Source organism: Pristis pectinata, chromosome 15, assembly GCF_009764475.1.
Source record: "Pristis pectinata isolate sPriPec2 chromosome 15, sPriPec2.1.pri, whole genome shotgun sequence".
Taxonomy (NCBI): Eukaryota; Metazoa; Chordata; class Chondrichthyes; order Rhinopristiformes; family Pristidae; genus Pristis; species Pristis pectinata.
The window spans coordinates 84,932-109,561 of NC_067419.1; the positions used below are offsets into that span (position 1 = coordinate 84,932).

The 24,630-nt window shown below is 46.0% G+C and overlaps 1 long non-coding RNA gene across 1 annotated transcript; it reads right to left on the minus strand.

Annotated features, from left to right (window-relative positions):
• Positions 1-806: 806 nt before the first annotated feature.
• LOC127578642 (uncharacterized) lies at positions 807-23,766 on the minus strand. The gene is made up of 3 exons (XR_007957543.1): positions 23,708-23,766; positions 21,586-21,635; positions 807-923 (listed from the first exon to the last, which is right to left on the minus strand). It is a non-coding gene; the product is annotated as an uncharacterized LOC127578642 (long non-coding RNA).
• Positions 23,767-24,630: the final 864 nt, after the last annotated feature.

A 24,630-nucleotide genomic window follows, 5' to 3' on the forward strand; every position in this document is an offset into this window, starting at 1 on the left:
AGTCACTACCGAGTAAACACTGGAGTGTCGTTTGGGTTCCATCGTGGAACATTTGGATTTCGTATGTACTCTCTCTATGTTTTTCTACATCTACATCTTATCTTCAGACAACGGTGGTTGTTGAAGAAGCCCTTGCTCATGTTTCACCTTATGGCTTGCGGAACTGAACTTTAAGAACCATTCAGGAACTGGGAGTTTTGGACTTTGTCACACACACACACGAAGAGTTTAGTTTTGGGGTTAACGTTCGAGGTTTAACATTCTTGAATTCTAACATACTAACATTTTTACTTTTATTTTACATATTATCATACGTAGTGATTAATAAAATAGTTTTTAACACTGAATCATGCTCAGTGTGTTTCTTTTGTTGCTGGTTCGTGACAATAATCTCATCAGTATCCTTGTGAAGACCTGCATCCTGCTCCTGACCTCAGATCCCAATCCTTCCTGCAGATGATTCATAACATCCTTGCTTGCCAAACTCTAAGTCTTAACCACCCTGCACTGGCGGCTGGTCCTGCCCATGACCCTTCAGTCCAAGGAGGATTATCATCCATTGTGCAACAGTGCTCCCACTATTGCAGAGGCCTCAGGCAAAGCTGAAATTCTCACTGGGATTGAGGGGGATAACTGACAATGTCATTCGCAGCTCACTGCAATGAATATCCAGCTGGTGAATTGGTGTACGACAGCTTATCTGGCAAAGAGAGACTGAAGGAATCCCAAATTTGGGGTGAATTTCAAGGGCTAATCATGGGCAGTATCTCCAGCAGTGATACCTGAACTTGTAGCCCCTGCAGGATTGTTAGTCCAACTTGAGCCAGGTTCTTCAGTCGTTGCTCCCTGGGGTTCTTGAGTTGTATCCAACTGTGGATCTGTAAGAGGATAAAGCCAGGTACACTCAGCAGGTTGGGCAGCAACTGTGGAGAGAAAAATAGAATCAGCTGAAGACACTTCATTCAAATTGCATCATCCAAAACCTTTGAGAACATTGAAGTGTGTTGATAAACTATTTTGGAAATGTGGAAATACTGCAATCAATTCCTGGAGAGGAGCTCCCACAAACAACACGATGCCGAACAATAATCGATTTAATGACATTTACTAGGCAACACCAGGAAGAGGGACCTTCAATTTTCATACAGTATGGCAGGGGACTTTATAAACAGAGCATCCCTTGTTGTGCAGAATTACCTTAGCACTGATCTGCAAATCAGCCTGAATTTTGGGTCAAGAATCTCTGAAGCAGAGCCGTTGGCTACCAATCAGACACAGGGGTATGGGAGAACCGAGGAGACTGACAGTAGTTTCAGAAGGGAGAAGGGGCAACAATAGATCTAGGAGCTGAAGACAGAAATGTGGGTGTGATAGGTGGAGGAAACAAAGACTGGAGCAGAGAGAATAAAATGTTTTCTTGTCGAGTCTTAATTGCTAATACTTTAATGCAAGTAATATGGGAAGGAAACACGATAAACTGAGGGCAAATTTTGATGTGGGCATTTGACAGTGGTCATGCCTTAGTGTTGGGAGAGGAAACTACCAAATATTCCATATTACAGGTTTCATATAGGAGGAAGGGAAGTAAAATTGGAGCAGCTGGATCCATATTTACGAAGCGAGGGGAACTGATGTACCAGAACAATGAATGAGACCATGCCAGTTAAACTGGGAAACATAAAATGGCCAAGCACATTGTCAGGAGTACGCAACAGGCTGCCCAAGATCCATGGAAGATCAAAGATCAAATGCATAGGCAGATTTCTGAGCTATGCAAAAGTGCCCAGGTCATGATGACAGTAACTGGTGTAGGACCAGAGGGAAGTATAGAGAAGTACCCACAGTCAGGAGTATAGAGTTCACAGATTGCAATTGTAGCGGCTGCTACCACGATGTGAAATACAAGACACTAGTTGAAGGGTTTCAGAACAAGAACTGATTTATTTTCCCGCCTTGCGCAGGCCTTTTAAGAGAGCCTGTTCCCGCCCACTCAAAACGGCAATGACGTATATGCTACGTCATCAAATCTTCCCCGCGCACGGGTTCTCCCTGTCGCTCGGGGAAGACGAAGAACCACCGCCATCTTGGGCCTCGCTGCTCCGACGACGCGCGACCCAACCACCGAGCCGGTTCGCTTGCTCGGATGGTGAGTCGCTACACAAACCCCCCCCCCAGAACCGGCGATGCAGTCCCCAAGGTCCGCGGGCTGTGTTAGCGGTTGCTTCGGAGGTGGGCCTCTGCATCACGGTGCTGGAACCTCGACCGGTTGTTGTAGATCTAAATGGGCCGGTTTGAGGCGGTCCGTCATGAAGACCTGTTCCTTGCCCCCAATGTCCAAAATAAAGGTGGATCCATTATTCCTGATAACTCGGAACGGCCCCTCGTATGGTCTTTGCAACGGTGCCCGAGGTGTGCCCCTGCGAACAAAAACAAACTTACAGTCTCGTAGTTCTTTGGGCTTACAGGATGGGGCTTGACCGCACCACGAAGTGGGAATCGGAGCCAAGTTGCCAAGCCTCTCGCGCAGTCTTTGCAGGACTGCCGTGGGCTGTTCCCCTTGGTCCCGAGGGCAGGTATGGAATCCCCTGGGACGACCAGGGGCACACCGTACACAAGTTCAGTTGACAAAGCGAGGAGGTCTTCCTTGGGGGCAGTGCGTATGCCAAGCAGGACCCAAGGCAGTTCATCGACCCAGTTAGGAGGTGGGCCATCAAGGCTGATTTCAGATGGCGGTGGAAACATTCCACTAACCCGTTTGATTGAGTGTGGTAGGCCGTGGTGGTGTGCAGCTGCATCCCCAGCATGTTCGCTAATGAAGACCAGAGGTAAATTGGGTGCCTCTGTCTGAAGTGATGTGGGCCAGAACACCAAAATGTGAGATCCAAGTTGTGAGCAGCGCCCGGGCGCAGGAATCAGTCGTGATGTCAGATAGAGGGGTTGCCTCTGGCCACCTCGTGAACCGGTCCACGATGGTAAGGAGGTACTGGCCTCCTCTTGAAACCAGCAGAGGGCCAACAAGGTCAACGTGGATGTGGTCGAACCTTCTACAGGTAGGCTCGAACTGCCGTGGCGGGACTTTGGTGTGTCGTTGGATTTTCAGTGTCTGGCAGTGCGGACAAGTCCTGGCCCACTCACTGACCTGTTTGCCAAGCCATGCCAGACAAACTTGCTGGCGACCAGTCGAACAGTTGATCTGATGGACGGGTGCGCCAACCCATGTATCGAGTCGAAAACGCGTTTCCGCCAGGCTGCAGGAACTATAGGGCGGGGTTTACCTGTTGCGATGTCGCAAAGGAGGGTCTGCTGACCTGGACCAACCAAGAAATCTTGGAGCTGCAGGCCCGAGACTGCAGTTCTGTAGCTGGGCAGCTCATCGTCGGTTTGCTGTGCATCAGCCAGGGCCGTGTAGTCAACACCCAGGGACAGGTTGTGGATGGTCGGTCTGGAAAATGCGTCAGCAACGACATTGTCCTTTCCGGAGACATGTTGGATATCCGTTGTGAATTCGGAAATGTAGGACAAATGTCTCTGTTGACGAGCTGACCAGGGATCGGAGACTTTGGAGAAGGCGAAGGACAAAAGCTTATGGTCAGTGAAAGTGGTGAAAGTCCTGCCTTCTAGAATGTACCGGAAGTGCCGGACCGCCAGGTACAGCGCTAGAAGTTCCCAATCAAAAGTGCTGTATTTCAGTTCGGGTGGTCTAAGGTGCTTGCTGAAAAATGCCAAGGGTTGCCAACGGCCTTTGATTAGTTGTTCCAGTACCCCACCAACCGCGGTGTTGGATGCATCCACCGTGAGGGCGGTTGGGACGTCTGTCCTGGGCTGTACAAGCATCGGGCATCCGCCAGGGCATCCTTGGCCTTAATGAAGGCAGCCGCAGCCTCATCATTCCAGGCGATGTCCTTGCCCTTACCAGCCATCAGCGAGAACAAAGGGTGCATGATACTGGCTGCTGCAGCGATGAACCAATGGTAAAAGTTGACTATCCCAAGGAATTCCTGTAGGCCTTTGACCGTGTTGGGGCGGGCAAAGTGGCGGATAGCGTCTACCTTGGCAGGTAGGGGTGTTGCCCCATCGCTGGTGATTTTGTGGCCGAGGAAATTGATAGAGTCAAGTCCGAATTGGCACTTGCCTGGGTTGATCATGAGGCCGAAATCACGGAGACGGGAATACAGTTGGCGGAGGTGGGAAAGGTGTTCTTGGCGGTCACGGCTGGCGATTAGTATGTCATCTAAGTAAATGGACACGAAGTCCAGGTCTTGGCCTACCACGTCCATCAGCTGCTGGAAAGTCTGCGCGGCGTTCTTAAGACCGAATGGCATTCGAAGGAATTCTAAAAGGCTGAATGGGGTGATAATCGCAGTTTTGGGGACGTCATCCGGATGGACCGGGATTTGGTGGTATCCCCGAAAGAGGTCCACTTTGGAGAAGATGCGGGCCCCATGTAGGTTCGCTGCGAAGTCCTGGATGTGAGGGATGGGGTAGCAGTCCAGGGTGGTGGCGTTATTCAGCCTACGGTAGTCGCCGCAGGGCCTCCACCCGCTGGTGGCTTTGGGGACCATGTGCAGGGGGGAGGCCCAGGGGCTGTCTGACCTGCAAACAATCCCCAGCTCCTCCATGCGACGGAACTCTTCCTTTGCCGGGCGGAGCTTGTCTGGAGGTAGTTGTCGTGCTTGGGCATGAAGGAGTGGCCCTGTGGTAATGATATGGTGTCGCAACCCGTGTTTGGGTCTAGAATTTGTAAACTGAGGTGCCAAAACTGATGGGAATTCGGCTAGGAGCTTGGTGAACTCGTTGCCAGACAGGGAAATGGAGTCCAGGCGCAGGGCTGGTAGGCTGGTTTCTCCCAGCGGGTAGGTCTGGAATGTTCTGGAGTGAACTAACTGCTTCCCTCGCAGGTCAACCAACAGGTTGTGAGCCCAAAGGAAATCGGTTCCTAGGAGTGGTTGGGTGACGGTGGCAAGGGTAAAGATCCAGGTAAAACGGCTGCCGCCGAATTGTAATTGAAGTGTACGGGTACCTAAAGTCCATATCGTTGTGCCGTTTGCGGCATTGAGTACAGGACCTTGTTGCCTGTTACGAGTGTCACGGCCAGTCGGGGGCAAAATACTACCTCTGCTCCAGTATCAACGAGGAAATGCCGCCCAGACTGCTTGTCCTGAACGAATAGGAGGCTTTGTCGGCGGCCAGCCGCAGTAGCCATCAGTGGCGGCTGGCCCTGGCGTTTCCCTGAAACTTGCAGGGTGGGTGACATCGACGGGCCTCCGTGCCCCACCTCTGATGGTAGAAACACAGCTGGTAGCCAGTATCGTCGTCTGTATTTCTGGGGTGTGGTCGTTCAGTTGCTGGGATTGGTTGAGGCGGACGTTGGGTTCGCGGCCTGGCGATTTGGCCAACGGACGAACCGCTCTCGCGTTTGGCCTTCCACAGGACATCTACCCAGGCAGCTACCTCACGTGTGTTGCTGAAGTCGGCATCGGCTAACAGCAGGTGAATGTCATCGGGTAGTTGTTCGAGGAAGGCCTGTTCAAACATTAGGCAGGGCTTGTGTCCCTCAGCCAATGCCAGCATCTCATTCATTAGGGCAGATGGGGATCTGTCCCCCAGGCCGTCGAGATGAAGCAGGCAGGCAGCGCACTCACGACCGGAGAGGCCGAAGATCCGAATCAGAAGGTCTTTGAAAGCCGGGTACTTACCTTCCTCCGGAAGAGACTGGATGAAGTCTCCGACCTGGGTGGCTGTCTCCTGGTCCAGAGAGCTGACCACATGGTGGTACTTTGTGGAGTCGGAGGTGATCTGCCGAAGGTGGAATTGTGCTTCAGCCTAGTCGAACCAGACACTGGGACGAAGTGTCCAAAAGGCGGGCAGCTTGAGTGCCACTGCGTTGGCTACTGCGTTGTCGTCCATTGTGCAGGTCCAAGATCCATTTGGACCGTCGGGGTCACCAATGTAGCGGCTGCTACCGCGATGTGAAAAACAAGACACTAGTCGAAGGGTTTCAGAACAAGAACTGGTTTATTTTCCCGCCTTGCATGGGCCTTTTAAGAGAGCCTATTCCCGCCCACTCAAAACGGCAATGACGTATATCTACGTCATCAAATCTCTCCCGCGTACGGGTTCTCCCTGTCGCTCGGGGAAGACGAAGGCCCACCGCCATCTTGGGCCTCGCCGCTCCAACGACGCGCGACCCGACCACCGAGCCGGTTCACTTGCTGGGACGGTGAGTCGCTACACAATCAAGAAAATATTGTTCAATCAGTACACAGCAAGACCAACAGAAGAAGTAGTGGTTCTGGACTTAAGACTTGGGGTTCATCCAGGGCAAATGGAAATAGATATACAGTATACAGTCCAGAATGAATCCTTTGCATTGGTCTTTACAGAAGAGGACAATGGTAACTGCAGTGATATCAAAGTGGTAAATGTGAAATAATGGAATTGATAAACAGAGCAAGTGAAGGCATATCAAGGTTCCAGAATCTTTAATCCATCATTCATATAGAATGGAGCAGATGACTGGGGCCCCATACAAAAATATTTAATTCTTTGCTGATTATTGGTGAGGTACAGTTAATTGGAGGATAGAAAATTTTGTACCCCTATTCAAGTAAAGCAGCAGGGATAAGCCAGGTAATTATAGGTAAATGAGTCTAACTGTAGTGGTAGGGAAGTTATTGGGGAAAAAAATCTGAGGGACGGAGTAATTAACATTTGGAAAGGCAGGGATTCATCAAAGGTGGTTTGGTTAGCGGGACATCCTGTCTGACCAATTTGATATAATTTTTTTGAAGAGTTCACAAAATGCATTCATGAGGAAGTCATTTGTTGTAGTCTACATGGACTTCACTAAGGCCTTTGAAATGGTGCAAAAGATTGGATCCCAAAGGATCCAGGGAATACTGGCAAACTGGATCCAAAATTGGCTTGATAAGATGGCAGAAGGTGCAGAAAGGGGGTTTGTTTTGTTACTGGAAGACTGCGATCACAGCTCTACCACAGGTTCTATTCGTTATATCCATAAACAATATGAATACGGATGGAGAAGGTATGATTGGTAAGTTTCAGATGACATGAAAATCAGTACTGTTCTTAATAGTGAGAATGATAGTCTTAGGCTAGAGAATGATATTGTTCTGCAATGGCAAATGGAACTTTACCCTGATGAGTGCAAAGACTAATAAGGATTGGGCACACATAATGAATAGCATGATGACACTGTAGAGGGTGTAGGTCACATGTACCAGGAAGAGGCTGAAGAATTATAGTAATGGCTCACTGAGTTGGGATTATTTTCTTTGAACAAAGGAGATTGATGCGTATAAAAGCATGAGAAGCCAAGGCAGGGATAGCTGAGTAAGGACCTATTTCCTTTCACAGGAAACAATCACCCAACTAGGAATGCAGGAATGAATTCACTGCCTGAAAAGGTGGCAGAGGCAGAAACTTCATTGAAATACAAGCAATTGAAGGAGCACCAACACAATAACCTGTGGAATTATGGATTATGATCTATAACATGAGATTACCCAATCTCTCAGCATTTAACAATCTGCTTTTCTGTTATGTTCACCAAAGTTGATGACCTCATGTTTCCACATTATATTCCAGCTGCCATGTTCTTTCCTCTTGCTGTACATGTCATGACTTTTTGAAGCCTCCTTATATTCCCACTATGTACTCACAATCCTGCCTGGTTTAGCACCTTCAGTGAACTTGGAAATATGACATTTGGTCCCCTCAGCCAAATCACGTTTATAGATTGTGAACAACTGAGAACCCAGCACCAAATCCCCTGGTGACCACGAGTCACAGCCTGCCAACCTGAGAACGAGCCATTTATTCCCACTCTTTACTTCCTGTCTGATAATTAATTCTCAGTCTATGTCAATAGATTACACCCAATTTCATGTGTGCAACCTTGTTTGCCAATCTCTTATGCAGGACCTTGGAATTGGAAGTGGTTTATTATTGTCACATGTACAGAGATACAGTGAACAACAGCTTTGTAAGACATCCTTACAGATCTTTTCAAAACATAAGTACATCGAAGCAGTACAGGGGAAAAGCAATACAGAATGTAGAATATAATGTTACAGAGAGAGTGTAGTTAGACAATAAGGAGCAAGGGCCATGACAAGGTAAATTGTGAGGTGAAGCATTCATCTTAAACATACAAGAAATCCGTTCAAGAGCCTTATAACAGCAGGACAGAAGCTGTCCTTGAGGCTGGTGGTGCAGGTTTTCAAGCTTTTGTATCTTCTGCCTGATGGAAGGGGATCGAAGTGAGAATGTCCAGGTTGGGAGGGGGCTTTCATTATGCTGCCTGCTCTTTCCAAGACAATGAGAAGTGTAGACAGAGTAGATGGATGGGGAGGATGGTTTTTATGATGGACTGAGCTGTGTCCACAAGTTTCTTCAGTTTCTTGTTGTCCTGGACTGAACAGTTGGCATACCAAGCTGTGATGCATCCAGGGAGGATGCTTCCTATGGTACATCTATAAAAATTGGTGAGGGTCAACGAGTGCTCACAAAAATCCAAATACACCTTAGAGTTTTAGAGCAATACAGCACTGATACAGGCCCTTCAGCCCAACGAGTCCATGCCAACCACAATGCCAACACAGCTAGTCCCAATTTCCTGCATTCAGCCTATAGCCTATAAGCCCCACCCCTCCATGTAACTATCCAAGTGCTTCTTAAAGATACTATTGTACCTGCTTCAACCACTTCCTCTGGTAGCTCATTCCATATACTCACCACCCTCTGCATGAAGAAGTTGCCCCTCAGGTCCCTTTTAAATCTTTCCCCTCTCATGCTAAACCTATGGCCCCTAGTTTTGGACTCCCCTACCCTGGGGAAAAGATCGTTACCATCCACCTTATCCATGCCTCTCATAATTTTAAACGCTTCTATAAGGTCACCCCTCCTTCTCCTATGTTCCAATGAGTAAAGACCTAGACTGGCAAACTTCTCCTTATAACTCAGGCCCTCTAGTTCTGGCAACATCCTCGTAAATACTTTCTGCACTCTTTCCAGATTAACCATATCTTTCCTATAACAGGGTGACTAACACTGTACACCATACTCCAAGTACAGCCACACCAACAACTTATACAACTGCAGCATAATGTCCCAAACTCCTCTACTCAATGCCCTGACTGATGAAGGCCAGCAAGCTAAACTCCTGTTACACTATGCTGTCTACTTGTGATGCTGCTTTCAAAGAACTATGCCCTTGTATTCCTAGGTCCTTCTGTTCCATTACACTCCCTAGTGCCCTACCATTCATAGTACAAGTCCTATACTGGTTTGATTTTCCAAAATGCATCACTTCACACTTAACTATATTGAAATCGATTTGCCACTCCTCAGCCCACTTCCCTAACTGATCAAGATCCCCCTGTAATCTATGATAACCTTCTTCACCATCAACAACACCTAACTTCGTGTCACCAGCAAACTTACTGATCAAGCCTTGTGCATTTGCATCCAGATAATTTATATAAATAACAAATAACAAGGGTTCCAACACCAACCCCTGCAGCTTACCACTGGTCACCGGCCTCCATTCCAAGAAACAACCTTCAACCACCACCCTCTGCTTCCAACCTCCAAGCCAATTTTGAATCCACCTAACTAGCTCCCCCTGGATTCCATGGGACCTAACCTTCCAGACCAGCCTACCATGCGGGACCTTGTCAAAGGCCTTGCTAAAGTCCAAATAGACAACATCCTCTGCCCTATCCTCATCTAAGTTTTTGGTTACCTCTTCAAAAAACTCTAGAACTTAAAAAGTTTAATCAACTTAATAAGTTTTTTTTTTCCAGTTGAGAGCTTGTTTTCTCCAGTTGCAGTAGCGAGGGCGGCAGAGGGGAGGATCCAGCAGCTTTTTTGTTTAAAATTGTGTCTGATTGGCTAAGTGTGTCGCAACTCAGCCAATAAAAGCAAGATAGGGTGAAGTGGAGCAGCTTTTTTGGAGTGGCCGTTGTGAGAGTGGAGAGCTGAGGCTTTGGTGAGGAGACACAGGTGAGTAGCAGGTAAGAACAAGCAAGTTTTCTATAGTAGTTAAATACACCAAATTACAATCAATTAAATAAAGTAGGGATGCAGGATCAGGTGATGTGTTGTTGCTGCATAATGTGGGAGCTGGCAAACACCATTGTTGATCCAGTGACCACATTTGTGGCAAGTGTTGGGTGCTCAAGGAACTCAGGCTTGAAGTTCAGAAATCTGAGCTTCAAACACTGAAACATCAGTGAGGGGGTGAGTTACCTGGATGCTGTGTTTCAGGAGGCAGTCACACACATTAGATTAACTGCTTCAAATTTGGTCTGGGGTCAGGGACAAGAGGGTGTAACTGTGAGTGAGGCAGGTAGGGGGATCCAAGAGGTAGTGCTGGAGGAGCCTCAACCCTTGAGCTTGTCCAACAGATCTAAGATTCTTGCTCCCTGTGTGGATGAGAGTGGGTCTGTAAAACTGAACTGTGGTTCAGGGAGCCATTCAAGAAGGGGCAGAGAAGAGAAATGTTGTTGTAATTGGGGATAGCATAGTCAGGGGAATAGACACAATTCTCTGTTGCAAGAATCAAGAGTCCTGAAGGCTGTGTTGTGTGCTTGGTGCCTGGGTTCAGGACATCTCATCTGATCTGCAGAGGAATCTGGAGTGGGACAGGAAAGATCCAGTTGTTGCAGTCCATGTGGGTACCAATGACATAGGTAGAACAAGGAAAGACATCTTGCTGAGGAAATTTGAGCAGCTAGGGACCAAATTACAAAGCAGAACCAAGAGGTAATGATTTCTGGATTGCAATCTTAGCCATATTCAAATTGGCACAGGGTCAATAAGATCAGAGAGTTAAATGTGTGGCTCAAAGATTTATGTGGGAGAAGTGGGTTTGAATTCACATTGGCATCGGTATTGGGGGAAGGAGGAAGCTGTTCCAATGTGACAGGCACCACCTGAACCATGCTGAGACTAGGGTCCTGGCAAATCACATAACTAGGGCTGTAGATAGGGCTTTAAACTAAATAGTGGGGTGGGGGGGGGGGGTGGTGGGGGGAGGTTCAACAGGTTGGAGAAGTATGCATGAAGTAAAAGGGAAGTAGATTGCAGGAGAGGTTACTGAAGTCTCTGGAATAAAGAATAAGACAAAGTTTAGAAAGGTATAAGAACTTCAGGCAATATGGAGACAAATTTGAGAAGAGGGGTGGTGAATACAGGACTGAAGATATTAAATTTGAATACACACAGAATATGAAATGAGGTTGATGAGCTTATAGCAGAGTCAGAAATTAGCAGGTATGACGTTGTGGGCATCACAGAGTCGTGAGTGAAAGAAAATCACAGCTGGGTGCTAAACATCCAAGGATACACATCCTATTGAAAAGACAGGCAGGTGGACAGAGGGGGTGGGGTGACTCTATTGGTTAAAAAATGAAATCAAATCCTTAGCAAGAAGTGATATAGGATCAGAAGATGTATAATCTTTGTGGGTAGAGTTAAGAAACTGCAAGGGTGAAAAGACCCTGATGGGAGTTATATACAGGCCTCTGAATAGTAGCCAGGATGTGGGGTACAGACAGAAAAGGCATACAAGAAAGGCAATGTTACAGTGGTCATGGGGGACTTGAATATGCAGGTAGACTGAGAAAATCCAGTTAGTACTGGATCCTGAGAGAGGGGATTTGTAGAATGCCAACGAGATAGCTTTTTAGTGGCTTGTGGTTGAGCCCACTAGGGAAAAGGCAATTCTAGATTTGGTGTTGTGCAATGAACAGATTTGATTAGGGAGCAAGGTAAAGGAACCCTGAGGAGGCAGTGATCATAATATGACAGAATTCACCATGCATGTGAAGGAGAAGCTAAAATCAAATGTATCAGTATTACAGTTGAGTAAAAGTAACTAGAGGCACAAGAGAGGAGCTGGCCAAAGTTAATTGGAAGGGAACCCTAGCGGGGATGACAGTGGAGCAGGAACCCTAGCGGGGATGACAGTGGAGCAGGAACCCTAGCGGGGATGACAGTGGAGCAGGAACCCTAGCGGGGATGACAGTGGAGCAGAAATGGCAGGAGTTTCTGACAGTAATTTGCAGGTTGCAGGATCATTTCATCCCAAAGAAGCATTCTGAAGGGAGAATGAGACAACTGTGACTTACAAGAGAAGTCAAAGACAGCATAAAAGCAAAAGAGGGCATAAAATACTGCAAAAATTAGCAGGATGCTAGAGGATTGAGAAGCTTTTAAAAACCAACAGAAAGCAACTGAAAAAGCAATAAGGGGAGAAAAGATGAAATATGAAAGTAAGCTAGCCAATAATATCACAGGATACCAAAAGATTTTCAGATATACAGAGTAAAAGAGGCAAGACTGGACATCTATTGCTCCAGATTCCAGCATCTGCAGAATTTCTCATCCCAAGAGTGGACATCGGACTGCTGGAATATGATGCTGGAGAAGTAATGGGGGGGGGGGGGGGGGGGGGGGGGGGGGGGGGGGGGGGGGTGGGGAAGAAATAGCAGATGAACTGAATGAGTATTTTATGTTGGTCTTCACTGGAAGACACCAACATGTCAGAAATTTGAGAGTCAGAGGGCAGAAGTGAGTGGAGTCACTATTACTAAGGAGAAGGTACTTGGGAAACTGAAAGGTCTGAAGGTAGCTGAGTCACCTGCCAGATGTACGACACCCCAGGGTTCAGAAAGAGGTAGCTGATTAAATTATGGAGGCATTAGTAGTGATCTTTCAAGAATCATTATTCAGGAATGGTTCCAGAGGACTGGAAAAATCACAAATGTCACTCCACTCTTTAAGAGGGGAAGGAGGCAAAAGACAAGAAATTATATGCTGGTTAGCCTGACTTCAGTGGTTGATAAAATTTGAGTCCATTATTCAGACTGAGGTTTCTGAGTACTTGGAAGCACATGATAAAATAGGCTGAAGTCAGCATGGTTTCATTAAGGGGAGATCTCACCTGACTAATCTGTTGGAATTCTTTGAGGAAGTAAGAGGCAGGATAGACAAAGGAGTCAGTGGATGTTGTCTACTTGGATTTTCAGAGGCCTTTGACAAGGTTCCACACATAAGGCTGCTAAGCAAGATAGGAGCCCATGATATTACAGGAAAGGTACCAGCATGGATAGATGATTGGCTGACTGGCAGAAGGCAAAGAGTGGGAATAAAGGAGGCCTTTTCTGGTTGGCTGCTGGTGACTAGTGGCATTCTACAAGGGTTGGTGTTGGGTTCACTACTTTTCATGTCCTATGTGAATGATCTGGATGACAAAATTGATGGCTTTATGGCCAAGTTTGTGGATGATATAAAGATGGGTGGAGGAACAAGTCATGCTGAGGAAGCAGGGAGTCTACAGAAGGACTTAGACAGGTTAGGAGAACGGGCAAAGAAGTTGCATATGTGATATAGCATAGGAAAATGTATGGTCATACACTTTGGTAGAAGGAATAAAAGCAGAGACTTTTCTAAGTGGGGAGTGAATTCAGAAATGAGGTGCAAAGGGACTTGGGAGTCTTAGTGCAGGATTCCCTAAAGGTTAACTTGCAGGTTGAGTCAGTAGTAAGGAAGGCAAATGCAATGTTAGCATTCATTTCAAGAGGGTGAGAATATAAAAGCAAGAATGTAATGTTGAGGCTTTGTAAGGCATTGGTCAGACCACATCGGGAGTACTGTGAGCAGTTTTGGGTTCCATATCTAAGGGAGGATGTGCTGGTATTGGAGAGGGTCCAGAGGAGGTTTACATGATCCTGGGAAGGAGGCGTTAATGAATTGAGGAGCATTTGATGGCTCTGGGCCTGTATTCGCTAGAGCTCAGAAGGATGAGGAGGGATCTCATTGAAACCTATCTAATATTGAAAGGCATGAATAGTGGACATGGAGAGGATGTTTCCAGTGGTGGGAGAATCTAGGATGAGAGGGCACAGTCTCAGAATAAAAGGATGTCCCTTTAGAACTGGGATGAGGAGGAATTTCTTTAGCCAGAGGGTGGTGACTCTGTGGAATTCATTGCCACAGATGGCTGTGGAGGCGGTCATTGGGTATACTTAAAGTGGAGGTTGATAGGTTCTTGATTAGTGAGAGTGTCAAAGGTTACAGGGAGAAAGCAGGAGAATGGGGTTGAGAAGGAAAAATAACTCCACTGTGATTGAATGGCAGAGTAGAGTCAATGGGCCAAATGGCCTAATTCTGCTCCTATGTCTTGTGGTCTTAAAATATGTCAAGCATGAATTTCCACACACAAAGCCATGCTGACTCCTAATCAGACTTCCTATCCAAATGCTGGTAGATTCATCTCCCCGTCAGTGGACACCATCTCCCTAGCCCGACACTCATCTCTGAAACATCTGGACAGTAAAGGAACCTACATTAGACTATTGTGTACTACAGCTCTGCCTTCAATGCTATAATTCCAAGCAAACTCCAAGACCTGGGGCTCCTCCCTCTGCAACAATATCGTTGACTTTCTGACCAACAGACTACAATCAGTAAGGATAGGCAGCAACGCCTCCAGCATTATTATTCTTAACACTGGTGCCCCACAGGGGTGTGTACTCAGCCTTCTACTCCCTATATACTCAACTGTATGGCCAGATTCTGCTCACTCTATCTACAAGTTTGCAGATGATACCACCACACTGGGCCGTATCTCAAATAACAATGAATCGGGAGTACAGGAAAGTGTTCAGTGACATGGTGTCATGACAACAACCTTTCCGTCAATGCCAGCAAAACAACAGAGCTGGTCATTGACTTCAGGAAAGGGGCAGTGTACATGCACCTGTCTACATCAATGGTGCTGTCAAGAGTGTTGAGAAGCTTCAAGTTCCTAGGAGCAGACATCACCAATAGCCTGTCCTGGTCCAACCATGTAGACGCCATGGCCAAGAAAGTTCACCAACACTTCTACTTCCTCAGGAGGATAAAGAAATTTGGCACGTTCCCTTTGATTGACACTCACTAATTTTTATCAATGCACCATAGAAACCATCCTACCTGGATGCATCACAGCTTGGTATGGCAACTGCTCTGTGTGGGACCACAAGAAACTGCAGAGTTTTGGACACAGCCCAGCACATCACAGAAAACAGCCTCCCCTCCACGGACTCTGTCCATAAGTCTCACTGCCTTGGTGAAGCATCCAGCATAATCGAAGACCCCACCCACCTAGGTTATTCTCTTCTCCCCTCTTATCAGGCAGAAGATATAACAGCCCCAGGGCACATACCACCAGGCTCAAGGACAGCTTCTATCCCACTGTTATAAGACTTTTGAATGGTTCCCTTACATGATGAGATGGACTCTTGACTTCACAATCTACCTTGTTTTGATCTTGCACCTTATTTCCACCTGCACTGCACTTTCTCTGTAGCTGTGACACTTTACTCTATATTATCTAAAAGTCTCATCCATGATGCTCTCAGCTTCCCAGATAAGAGTAACACAGCACAGAAACCAGCACTTTGGTCCAATTGGCCCACACTGAACACTGCATCCTCCCTGTTAGTCCCAGTTCCCCCACATTCAGCCCATAACCCTCCAAGCCCATCCCCTCTATGTACCTATCCAAATGCCTTGGATGCACCGCACACATTCCACCCTATCCAGGCCCGTTGCACTTTGGGTAGCCCAATCAATACTGAGGAAAATTGAAGTCTCCCACTAGCACTGCCCTACTATTCTCAAAACTACGTGCAATTTCTCGACACATCTGCTCAAGTTCCCACTGACTATTGGGGGTCTATAATATAGCCCTACCAAGTTGACTGTCCTGTTCTTATTTCTAAGTTCTGCCCAAATGGCCTCGTTAGATGATCCCTCAAGAATATCTTCTCTAAGCACTGCTGTTATGCCCTTCCTTATCAAAAAGGCAACACCCCCTCCACTCCTACCTCTTCCTCTGTCATGCCCAAAGCATTGGTATCCCAGAACATTGAGCTGCCAGTCCTGCCCTTCTCTCAGCCACGTTTCTGTTATGGCTACAATATCCTGGTCCCTAGAGGCAATCCATGCTCTCAGTTCATCTGCCTTACCTGTTAAGCTACGTGCTTTGAAATAGATGTAATTTAAAGCAGTGGTCCTATCTGCCCTTTTATTATAAACATGGCTATCCTGATTGCTAGGCTTACACGCTTTGGTTGCTGCACATACCCTCATCTTCTCACTAGCTTCGTTATCTCAAGTCCCACACACCTGCCATTCTCACTAAAGCCCTCCCTGGTGGCAAAAGCAAATTTTCCCACAGATATTGGTCCCTCTCCGGTTCAAGTGCAACCCATCCCTCTTGCACAGGTCACCTCCACCCCAGAAGAGATCCCAATGATCCAAGAACCTGAATCTTTGCACCAGCTTTTCAGTCACATGTTCATCTGACCTACCTTTCTATCCTTGGACTCCTAGTACATGATAATCCAGAGATCATGACGCTCAAGATCTTGCATTTTAACTTCTTACCTGCATATACTCATTCTGCAGGATCTCATCCCTTGTTCTACTTATGTCATTTGTACCAACCTGTACAATGACCTCTGGCTGTTTGCCCTCCCCCTTGAGAATTTTCTACAGCTCCTCAGAGATATCCTTGACTCTTGTACCTGGGAGGCAACACATCATCCTGGCATCTCTGCTGAATCTCCTGCCTGTCCCCCTCACTATAGAGTCTCCTATCACTATTGCCCTGTCTGACTGTACCCTTTCCCTCTGAGTTAGTCACAGTGCCAGAAACCTGACTGCTGCTGTTAGCCCCTGAAAGAACATTCCCCTCAACACTATCAAAAGAGGTATACCTGTTAGTGAGGGGAATGGCCATTGAGGAACCCTGCACTGACTGTGTACTCCCTTTACTTCTCCTGGTGGTCATCCATGTACATGAAGCCTGTAAAATTCTTGTCTATGAAGCCCTCAGCCTCCCAGATTATCCTGAGTACCTCCACATCCAGCTCCTTGACCTGGTCCGTCAGGAGCTGCACCTGGGTGTACTTCCTATAGATGTAATCACCATGGAGACAGTAAAGTTCCCTGACCCACACCTTGCAGGAGGTGCATTCCACTGCCCCAACTACCATCCTGCCCACACTGAATCATACTAAGGATCAACAGTGAAATAAAGCCCTGCCTGTGCCTCCTTATCAAAGCCTTTTTAAAGATTTGCTCTCACTCCCAACACCTAGGCCACACTCAGCCTTCTCACACCAAAGCCTCAGCCCCTCACTCCTACAATGACCACTCCAAAATAGCTACTCTGCTTGACCCTACCTTCTTTTTATCACCTACTGTTAATTAGCTAATTAGCCAATCAACTATTAACTAACAATTAGCAAACTTGCCTCTTTCAAATTCCTGTAAAGTGAAACTCTCAAACAAGCCCCAAGACCAACCTCTTTTAAACACTCCCACTCTCACTCCACCATATACACAGGTTTTAAATAACACCCACTAATCTTGTAACAATGTCCCTCATTCAAGATTATCCCATTTGTGGAAAAAAATTGATATCTACCTTGTCATGCCCCCTGAGGATCATGTTTGTTTCAATAGCAACACGACTGAGTCTTCTAAACTCCCAGGAATTAGCCTGCTTAATCTCTTTTTGACCATCTCCAATGTCAGTATGCCCTTTCTTAAATGACTAAAGTACCAGAATGCCAGGAGTGGCCTCGCCAGCACCTTACACAATTGTTACAATATTTCCCTATTTCTGTTCTCCAACCCTCATGCAGTGAAGGCTGCTAAATGCCATTTGCCTTCCTAACCACTTGCTCCATCCGCCTGCTAACATTTTACAAATTTTGGACGAGTACCCCTGAAATAAGATCATCTGCAACCTTTCTCCATTTAAACAATAATCTGCCTTTAGATTCCACTTATCGCGTGTGCGGCCTCACACTCTCCCACATCAAAATTAATTTGCCAAATTTTCACCCATACATCCAACTTATTGATATGCAGTTGCAGATCCAAACCACAAGAGGCCCTCCAACTATTTTCGTATCATCAGCAAATTGGATAACCTGCACTCTGAGCTGTCCTTTCTTAGGAGTTTGAAGAGATTTGGCATGTCACCAAACATAAATTTCTGTAGATGTACGATGGAGAGCATCCTGACTGGTATGGAGGTTCCAATGCACATGATCACAAGGGGCTGTAGACGGTTGTAGACTCGGCCAGCTCCATCATGGGTACAACCCTCCCCACCATTGAGGACATCTTCAAGAGGCGGTGCCTAAGAAGGCAGCATTCATCACTAAGGACCCTCACCATCTGGGACATGCTCTCTCCTTGGCACTACCATCAAGAGGAGGTACAGGAGCCTGAAGACACACACTCAATGATGCAGAAACAGTTTCTTCCCCTCTGCCATCAAATTTCTGAACGGTCCATGAACACTACCTCATTATTCCTTTTTTCTTTGCACTATTTATTTTTGTAATTTATAGGAATTTTTATGTCTTTGCACTACTGCTGCAAAACAACAAATTTCACATCATATTTCAGTGATAATAAATTTGATTCTTTTTCTGGTTCTTCCTTCCATTCATTAATCTAAATCATAAATAATTGAGGAATGAGAATTAATCCTTCGAGCACTCCATCCGTTACATCATTTCAGTCTGTATAAGATTAATTTTTTTCCAACTCTAGTCTTCTATGCAATAACCAATCTTCAGTCCATGTTAATATACTTCCCCTAATAACGTGCTCTCACCTTCTGCACCAGGTAGCACCTTGTCAAAAACATTCTCAAAATCCAAACAAACTACATCTACAGATTCCTCTCTATCAATTCTGTTTGATCCTCAATGAACTCCAGCGAATTTGTCAAACAAGATTTACCCCCCATAAAAATATTCACAATTGATTCCATTAACCTTCTCTAAATGATCAGCTATTCTTTGATGCTAGATTCCAGCATATTGCCAGCAACAGATGTTAAGCCAACAGGCCTCTAGTTAAATGCTTTTTGTCTTCCTCTCTTCGAAAATAAGTGGAGTAACGTTTGCAGTTTTCCAATCTACTGGTACCTTTCTGGAAATCATGTGTTTTGAAAGACCTCAACCTATGCCTCCACTATCTCTGTAGCCACTTTCTTTAAAACCCTTGGGTAAAGCTGCCAGGACCTGGTGAACTGTCTGACTTCAGTCCCACCATTTCTTTTAAACACCTGTTACAGTTTTCAAAGTGTTCGTCTCTTCATACATCCTTCATTATAGGTTCCAGCATATCCCGTACGACTAATGTGGTGCCCAGAGGAGCTCACACATCTCCAGCTGTGGTCACACGTTGCAAGTACTGGAATACAATGTCTCCATACACTTCTACATCTACTCACTTCAGCACAGACAGAGGCCATTCAGCCCATCAGGACCATGGCAGCTCCCAGGGAAGCAATCACATCTCTCCCATCCTGTTTCTCCTTTTTTCTCCCTTTAGCCCTGCAACTTATTCTCCCGCTGTTACATTCGATACACTCCTGTTTGGTTCTTCTGCCACACCAAGGGTAATTTACAGTGAATTAACCTACCAGTACATTGTTGGGAATTGGGAAGAAACCAGTGGTTGGTGCTTATAAATAGGGAAGTATTGTTACAACCGTACAATGTATTGACGAGGCGACCTATGTGTACTGCACACAGTTTTGGTCACCTGATTTAAGAAAGGATATATTAGCATTGAAGGTGTTGAACAGACCCACTAGCCATTTCCTGGGATAAGAGGGTCAACTTATGTGTGGCTAGAGGTTGGTTCTCCAATCTTTGGAGTTTATAAGAATAAAATGTAGTCTTAAGAAAACATGATTGCAGCCTAAGGAGTCATGACAGGGTGGTTGAGAAGCTTCCTCGAGTGGAGAGTCATGAACAAGGGGGCATAGTTACAAGGGCATGGCTATATAAAACCAAAGTGCATTGGACTTCCTTTACCCAAAGGGTGGTAAATCTCTGGAGGACTGTGAATGTTAGATAATTGGAGGTATTTAAAGAGGAGATAGATAAATCTTTGGAAGATCAGGAATTGAGGGTTATAGGAAACTGGCATAGAAGAGGGGTTGAAGCCTGAGGTAGATCAGCCAGACTCCCTGGACAGCACCTTCCAAAGACATGATGTCTACCAGCTAGAAAGACAAGGGCAGCAAAATCATGGCGACACCACCATCTGGAAGTTACCTCAAGTCTCACACCATTGTGACTTGGAAATATAGTGCTGTTCCCTCACCATCACCGGTCCAAGATCTAGGAATCCTCTCCCAAACAGTATTGTGGGCATACCCACACCTCAAGGTCTCCAGCGGTTCAAGAAGGCAGCTCACCACCACCTTGATGAGGGATGGGCAAATAAATATTGGCTCACCTGCGAAGCCCACATCCCTTGAATGAGTAAAAAAAAGCTGACCATATTGAATGGGGGACATGCTTAAGGAGCCAGATGGCTGACGCATGCTAATGTGAAACACATGGTCACAGGAGAATGTGAAAATCCTGCACCGAACTAACTGTAGCACCACCATGCCCCCATTGTGCTGCAATGCAGTCTGTAGTATTTTTTTACTGCAACATTAGTGTAAATGAACAAGAATGCATCCTAAAGAAAGTAAACCCTCCCAATTCTTGAAGTGAAAACAATATGCAGAAATGAGTGCAAATTCACATACTTACATGTAACAGACAATTAATACGACATACAGAAGAAACTGAAGAGATTAATTGCAAAAGCCCTGTGTGAGTACCTCTAATCAGGCTTCCACAACTCACCACACAGAAACAGACCTCTTGGTCGTTAGAGTTCATGCCAAGCATCAAGCATGCACTTTCACTAATCCTGCACTACTCCCATTTTTTCCCCACATTCCCAGCAACTCCCCCTAGATTCTACTACTCACCTACACACTAGAGATAATTTACATTGGACACTTCGTCCACCGACCTATATTTTAGAAATGTGGGACAGAACGGGAACACCAAAGGAAATCCATGTAGCCATAGGTAGAACATACAAACTCCATATAGACAGCACTGCAGATCAGGATTGACCTCAGGATGCTGGAGCTGTGAGGCAGCAGGTCTACCAGCTGCACCCGCATCACCGTGCCTCCCCATTGTTACTGTCAGCAGCGTCAGTTGAGAGTGGACGCTGACAGTTGTGGGTTCAAGGTCCACTCCAGAGACACACATGCAACAATCTCAATTGAAACCATTCTGAAGCACTGAGGGAGGGCAGCACAGTAAGACATGCTGAGATTTGGATCAGAGCTTACATCTTACATCCTCTGTCCTATTGGTGGATGTGAAAGATCTCAGTGTATTCTGTGCCTCTATTCAATAAGCTTATTGTTCCAGTTAAATATGAGGCAAACAAAGCTGCCTTCTCCCTCCCATCTCTATTGCTGTTTTTGTCAAACCTGGTGTCCGGCCAAGTTTTAGATCCTTGTTCTAATATCTTGTGTCAACTTTTGATTGATCATGTTTTTGTACCTTGTATCATTTTACTTCAATTACATTGCTATTGCTCAACAGACAACAAATGAAAGCTACTTCCCCTTAACTGTGCACAGCATGCAGTTTACCCCTATTGGAAATTACTCACTCAGAGAACACAGGATCAGCAGCAAAACTCTCATTTCACCAGGTGACATTCTGCAAAAGAAAGCATGGAATTAAAATCAGAGAGAAATGAGACACCAAGGTCTTAGAACATAGAAGAGTGCAGCACAGTATGGGTCCTTCACGCACAATGTTGTGCTGAACTATATGAACACTTACTCCATGTTCAATCTAACCCTTCCCTCCTGCACAGCCCATAAACCTCCATTTTTCTTACTTCCATGTGCCTATCTAAGAGTCTTTTAAATGTCCCTATTGTATCAACCTCTACCATTACCCCCAGCTGTGCGTTTCAGGCACCCACCACTCTCTGTGTAAAGAACCTACCTCTGACCTCTCCCCTGAACATTCTTCCTTTGACCTTAAATGGATATCCTCTGGTATTGGACATTGATGCCCTGGGGAAAAGGTGCTGGCTATCCATTCTATCAATGCCCCTCATAATCTTATACACCTCTATCAAGTCGCTTCTCATCTGCGTTGCTCCGAAGAGAAAAGCCCTAGCTGACTCAACCTTTCCTCATAAGATATGTTCTGTAATCCAGGTAGCATCCTGATAAATCTCCTCTGCACCCTTTCTAAAGCTTCGACATCCTTCCTATAATGAGGTGACCAGAACTGAACATAAAGTGTGGTCTAACCAGAGTTTTATAGAGCTGCAACATTACCTTGCGGCTCTTGAACTCAATCCCCCAAACAATGAAGGCCAGCACGCCATACACCTTCTTAACCATGTGGCAACTTTGAGGGATCTGTGGACTTGGACCCTAAGATCCCGCTGTTCCTCCACACTGCTCAGAATCCTGCCATTAATCTTTTACTCCGCCTACGTGTTTGTTCTTCCAAAATGTATCACTCCACACTTTTCCGGATTGAACTCCATCTGTCATCTGCCACTTCTCTGCCCAACTCTGCATCCTGTCTATATCCTGTTGTAACCTACAACAACCTTCTATGCTGTCCACAACCCCTCTAACCTTCATGTTATCCACAAACTTACTAACTCATCCTCCCACTTCCTCATCCAAGTCATTTATAAAAATCACAAACTACAGGGATCCCAGAACAGATCCCTGCCAAACACCACTAGTCACCGACCTCGAAGCAGAATATTCTCCATCTACTACCACCCTCTCCCTTCCATGGGCAAGCCAATTCCGCATCCACGCAGCCAAGTCTCCATAGATCCTGTGCTTCATGACTTTCTGGATGAACCTACCATGGGGAACCTTGTCAAATGCCTTACTAAAGTCCACATACACCACATCCAACCCTCTACCTTCATCAATTTGTTTTGTCACCTCCACAAAAAACTCAATGAGGCTCGTGAGGCACGACCTGCCCTCACATAGCCATGCTGACTTTTCCTAATAAGACTATGCTTCTCCAAATGCTCATAAATCCTGTCCCTAAGAATCCTCTCCAACAGCTTGCCCACCACTGATGTAAGACTCACTGGTCTATAATTCCCAGGGTTATCCCTATTACCTATCTTGAACAAGGGAACAACATTTGCCAGTCCTCTGGTACCACTCATGTGGCCAAGGAGGCTGCAAATTATAAGTGGGTGAGATACATCATTCCCTCACTGGGGCCTACACATAGAGGTGAGATCCTCTCCTCCTCACTGGGATCCGAGAGGGCAAGATGAGATCTCCCTCTTACCCCAAATGGGACCCTACAGAGAGAAGTGCGATTATTATTATTGCTTTATTATTGTCACGCGTACCGAGATACAGAGAAAAGCTTTTATTTGCATCCCATCCAGGCAGATTATGCCATACATAAGTACATTGACCTGGTAAAAAATATATCAGAATATAGAATGTAGTGTTGCAACAGAACGAAGAACTTAGTATTGGAGAGATCTCCCTCTTTCCCTCCAAGGGACCAATGAGAAAGTGGTGAGCTCCAACCTCTTTTCATTTCCATAAGGATATCCTTGTTTTCAGTCCTCCCATCTTCTACCTTAGTCTCTCTCCCTCTCAAAACTTTTGCCCCATGCAGTACACAAAACAGACACAGAAAACAAAACACAGACACACATCCTAATCAACATAAGGCAGATTTCTGAGCTTGATCAAGTGTTGGAGATGCCTCCTTACCTTAACCTCCAAAGGAGGTATTGATGTGCGAGATGAAGGGAGATGGAACCACCTGCAACCTCCTCAGTGTCGTGGACAATCTGCTGTGAGAGGTGTTACACTTGGCAACAATTTATTGACTGCCTTCCACATGGGCAGGGCTGGAGCAGGAATCAGTATTGTGTGAGACACACCCAATGATGTCAGGGTTGGAAAGTGTGCAGCTGATGTATGTTTGGACAAAACGTGAAAAATAAGCAAGCCAACATCTATTCCGGGATTCTGTAATGAAGAGTCCATTGTTCCCAGTATGTGATCTTCCTCCTCTAAATGACTCAGCTTCAAAGATGGGTTAGCATTAAGCAGAGGGCTGCAATGGCAATGAACATTGGTATTGGAGAGGGAATACAGGTCCTCTATAAATCCATACCAAATAATGAATGGGCCAGTATTATGCAGAGGGCTGTGAGTTCTGGAACAGAAATGGATATTGATGTTAAGAGAACAGACAAGTACATTGCAGAGAATTTAATCATTTCACAGAGATGGGCTGTTCAGCCCCACTGATCCACGTCAGGGTATTTATCAGCTCTGCTCAGACAGGATGCAGGTGCCACTACCTGAGCTGGAGGGCTGTGAGTTCAATTCCCACTCCAGAAATTTGAGCCAAAAACTCCCAAGTACCAGGCTAAGGGAATGCTGCACTGCCAGAGGTGATGCCTTTGGGAGAAGGCTCCACCTGCCTCTTCAATTAAATGAGAGAGATGCCATGGCAATGTTTTAATGAACTGTGGGGCAGCTTTCCTGATTGCCCTGGCCAATAACGATCCTTCAACCAGCATCAGTGTAGCAGATTACCTGCTGCCTGTTAGAGCCATTTGTGGGATTTTGCTGTGCCCAGGCTGTCTGCCTGACTTCTTACATTACAGGAGGGACCACACCAA